At 60.6% G+C, this 4,681-nt stretch overlaps 1 protein-coding gene across 1 annotated transcript in view; it reads left to right on the top strand.

The window, feature by feature from the left end:
• Col5a1 (collagen type V alpha 1 chain) overlaps nt 1-4,681 on the top strand; it is a 191,169-nt gene that overhangs the window by 60,345 nt on the left and 126,143 nt on the right.

Below are 4,681 nucleotides of genomic sequence, written 5' to 3'. Positions count from 1 at the left end.
AGCTGGGGGGGCGGGGAGGTAAGGTGGGGCATGTGTGGCTCAGCTGCTCCCTGCTCTTGTTTGGGTCCATGGGCTCTGGGAAGCTCCGTGGCCCCAGCCAAGGGCCTGCAGAGTGCACCCAGCCTCGGTTCTCCTCCGGTTTTGGTACACATGAACGTCCACCAAGACCTTCCAGTGATAAGCCCAGTTAGCTCACAGAGCCGGGCTCCCTGGGGTCAGTTCCTGGAGCCCGCTGTGGGCTTGGGGAGAGCTGGCCTTCTCCCCCAGAGGCCTGCAGAGTGCGGGGAGCGGGATGGGGGCACAGCAAGCAGGCTCACCTAGCAGACTCAGCCAGGTGGCTCCCGGCAGGCACCTGAGCTCCTGTGGTCTTGGGATGTGGAAGCCATGGTGGAAGGGACTCTTGGGGACGTTCTCTGCCTTCTTCGGCTGCTGCGCCCACTCCGTGCTGCAGGCTTGCTTCTTCTGTTTATTTTTTTCCTTAAGGGAAGGCTGAGTGGCTTCCAGCCTCCTCTGTCTCTGTGCTCCTCTCCCAGGGAAGGGAGCAAGGAGAGGTCTGTGCCTGTCCTCGGAGATGCTGCTCTTCCTTCTCTGTAGCGGGGAGGGCGGCGGCACCCAGGGCTGCATGGAAAGGAGGAGGCAGAAGCGCCATTGCCTCCCGTCTTGGGGGCAAGGGCGGAGAACAGGAGTTGTGGCTGAGATTGTCTTCTGAGCAGTTATTCTTAATATGAGGGAGGCCTCTGGTGTCAGTAATGGCCAGTTGGCTGGAACAGTACTGCTCTGCAGTGGCCACAGCTCGTTGAAAATGGAGACCAGCTGTGCCCCCTTGGGCCCAAGTGGCAGCAGCATTCAGGTGGGAACCGCTGGCTGGCGGGAACCGCTGGCTGGTGGGAGCAGGGCCCCAGTGCCCGCAGCGTGGCAGCACCGGTGGGGGGACTTCAGAGGATGCTGCAGGTGGCAGGGCTACAGCCACCCAGAGTTGGCGGGAGGCCAGCATCTCTCCCTTCACCTGAAGCAAGTGGACTGCAGGGGTTCTCACGAAGGCCATTTGCCCCAGGGGACATGTGGCAAGGTCTGCAAGTTTCTTGATGGTCACCTTGGGGTGGGTCGGTGCTCTGGTCACAGTGGGTGTCCAGTCCAGGACTGCGGCTGACACCCTCCACCCAAGAACTTCCCAGCCCCCAGTGAGGGTGCTCATGTTGAGAAGGGCTGGGGTTGAGGATGCAAAGGTGGGGATTCAGGGCACCCCTCCCTGTGGCCTTAAGGGTCTCCATCTGAGGAGGATCTGGCTTACATCTGGTTCTGGGTCTCTCTGCACAGAGTAGAGCAGTGATTCTCGGGGACCCACCCTGAGAGTTCCTGACTCAGGTGGCCCAGGGTGGGGCCAGGGATGCGTTCCTCAGATTCCCAGACCACACAGTGTGGGGCCAGAGGCCATGGTGAAAACCTCCTGGTTCAGGGCCCTCTATCTGAGGGGTTTGTGTTTAAGCCTGGAGGGTGCAGGTGGGGTGGGGAGGGTTCCTGCTAGGGGAGGAGCCCCAGGAGAGGAGAGAGGAGGCTGCAGATACCTGTTGTCCCCTGTTTTTTATGGTGGCCTCCCCTGCTGACAGGAGCAGGGCTGCAGCCTCCTGTCCCTTGCCCAGGGCTGCACACACTCTTCTCCAAAGGGGAGACCCCGCTTTTTCTGCAGACTGCTGCCCACAGGTCTCAGGGAGCAGGGGGCGGGGCCTGGAGAATGCTTGGAGAAAGAGGTCCCTGGGTTTGGCTGTGACAGTCTGTTAGTGCTGTTGTCACTGGGAGAATTTCAGACTTGGCACGACAGGCCCCTCTTCTGCAGGGTTCCACAAGGGTCTGCCTCTGGCTCTCCTGGTCCCACACAGCTGCCCACCCAGACCACCCCACCCACTGATTTTAATCCCTGATGTCCCCTTCTTTCATTGATGACCACTTAAACAGGTGTCCCTAGAAGACCCGGTCTCCTAGACGGAACCTGTTGGGCGCCAACCATCACACATCTCCTGAGGGGTCCGTCCCTGGGAGGTGGGTCTGCAGGGCTGGGTGCTTGCAGGAAAGCTGCCACCCACCACCTGGGGCTTGAGACTCTGCAGTGTCATTTTTGTGACACAGCAGCGTGGGAGGCCTGAAGCATGTCCTGCCTGAGGCACTCAGACATGGAGCCGAGGAAGGCCCCAAGCCAGAGGGGCGGAGGGCGGCTGATTCCCACGCCCTTCCTCCGACTGCTGGCTTCTGAGCAGGGCAGAGCCCCACATCATACTGATCCTGGGCGCCCGGCCTGAGCACAGTGGAGGAAGCTAAGCAGCACCTCTCTGTGCCTTGGTTTCCTCATCTGTAAAATGGGCATAAAACAACACCTGTCTCTGAGCTCTGCTGGGTGGATAAAGGAGTCCACTCACATGGATCACACAGAGGCACTGCAGTGCTGGCTGACACCATCGTGACGGGCAGGACACAGGGTGTGCCCTTGTCTACGTCACATCTAGACCTCCCACACTGAGCTGCATGGGGCTTGTTAAAGTGTCCCAGGGAGACTTGGGGCCACTCTTCTTTGGCCTTAGGTCCATGCAGGGTATGGCTGGGCTGATGGAGGCTCCAGATTCTTCCTCCAGCTCTGGAGCCCTGATGCAGTCCCCTGAGGCAGGTATACCTGCTCAGCTGTTGGAAGGGGCCTGCAGTTTCCCCAGTGAACTCCCCCGTGGGGCTTGAGCAGAGCCAGGGACAGTCCCTCCCAGCCTCCGAGCTGGCAGCCCCTATCTGGGGGTGCAGGCTGCTGAGCCCCTGGGAGCATGCAGCAGAGACAGAGCATGTGGCCAGGTCTGGCTCAGCCTGAAGACTGCTGGGAGGACCTGGGGCGGGGGCACCTGGTGTCCAGGGCGCAAGGGGCGCTGTGGGGTGCTGTGCCCAGCTTCAGGAAAGCCTTGCCCTGTGGGTCACTGCTGCAGTTCAGGAGGAGGCCCTGGCATAGAGGCTGCATCCCTGAGGGCAGCGCTGGACTTCTGCAGAGGCCTGGGTTCTTGAGACCTGTGACCCTGCCAGGGTTGCCAGGAGCAAAGGAGAGTGGGCAAGGCCTGTCTCCTAGTAGCCTCCAGGGTCTCAGCAGGAAACTCTGCAGGAGGGAGCCACAGGCAGAGCTGGGGCTCTACACAGTGAGCTTCAGAGGCCCGAGGACCCCCTTGCAGATGGGGACCCCAGGGTCTAGGGAGGAGCCATGGTTCTAGAAGAACCCTGGCTTCAGCTCCCTGAATTCTGACATGCGTGACCCGTGGAGGGCACCTTGGGAAACACTGGGTGGTAACCGATGGGGTATCCCTACGTCCTCTGGGCCTGTCTGACCCTTGGGTGGGCCTGCCCCAGTTGTGGTGGGGTTCCCTCCTTAACTTTTGAAAAGGGAATTCCGGGGAGGCAGAGGGAAGCAGCATAGTGATGCTCAGGGACTAGGCACAGGGGACTTTGGGGGCCAAGGGAGCAGATTTGGCTGTGGGACCTTGAACACATTAAGTAACCTCTCTGATCTGAACTACTGTATCTGCAGGTCAGAGGCAGTAGCAGCACCTCCTACCTGACAGGTGGCTTGGGGGATGGAAGAAAGTGTTTTTCAGTGGGCGTGGTGCCCAGGCACAGTGCAGCTGCCCCGTGCCCCAGGCAGGTGCCAGGTGCCAGGAGCCAGTGAGGATTGCTGCTGCTGTTGCCGAGTTATTATTAGGTAACAATTGGTACTGTAGGTCATTATCATGACCGTGATTGGCAGAGGTCAAGGGGCAGGAGTGTAAGGAGGGTGAAGCTGCTGTCTGCAGGTGCCCGGCTCTCGGGCGGCTGAGCTGGGGTGCAGAGGGGTGCATTCAGAGGGGCTGGGGGTGGTTTACAGAAGAGCCCGGAGTGCTGTCCAGCCTTGCTCAGCATGGAGCACCAGGAGGTACTTCAGACGAAGTCCTCTGCCCAGGAGTGCGAGGGCCTGTGGGAGATCAGGGCAGACCCCTGGAGGAGGAATCAGGTGGATGCCTTGGGGAGAGCTCTGGAGCTGGAGTCTGGCCTCTGGCCTTGTGGCCATTTTGCAAAAAACCTCGGAGGACTTGGGGTTCTTGGGGTCACAAACAAGGGAGAAGAGAGGGACCAGCCCTGGTATTCTGGGGTGGGCTTTGCTGTCTTGTGATGGGCCTGGCACCGAGAAGCTGGTGTCCTGTCTCTGGAAGGAGGAACCTGGCCATCTTGAATGTCCACCATCAGGGCATGGTGTTTGAACCCCCAAGGTCTTGGCTTAGCCTGGGAGGGCTGAAGGGACCCCAGGCTGTCTCCTCCGGGGCCTTCAGTTCAGCCCTCCCCAAGCAGGTGGTGCTGGAACCTGCCCTCCAAAGCCCATGATTTTAGTCATCACCCCCCAAGACACAGGGCTTGAGGTCTTCTGAGCTCTTCCTGCTGCTCACAGTAGTAAGTAAAAGCAGCCCTAAGTGGACAGGCTCCTCTGCCTCTTGGTCCTGGCTCGTCTCTTCAGTGTTGCTAGGCCTGGCCAGGGCGGTGCAGCACCCGCGGGCCTGCCCTGGTCCCCCAGCCTGGGGTCAGCCTGTCCTCGCATGCCCTGCGGCTCCCTGGGCCCTCCAAGTGCACATGCCCCACCTCCCTTCCTGGGACTAGGGCCTGCCGGATTGCAAACAGCTGCCTGGCCTGAGCC

This window comes from Marmota marmota, unplaced genomic scaffold (genome assembly GCF_001458135.2).
Source record: "Marmota marmota marmota unplaced genomic scaffold, marMar, whole genome shotgun sequence".
Lineage (NCBI taxonomy): Eukaryota > Metazoa > Chordata > Mammalia > Rodentia > Sciuridae > Marmota > Marmota marmota.
The sequence above is the reverse complement of the archived record's forward strand: the minus strand, read 5'-3'. Positions and strand labels throughout refer to the sequence as shown.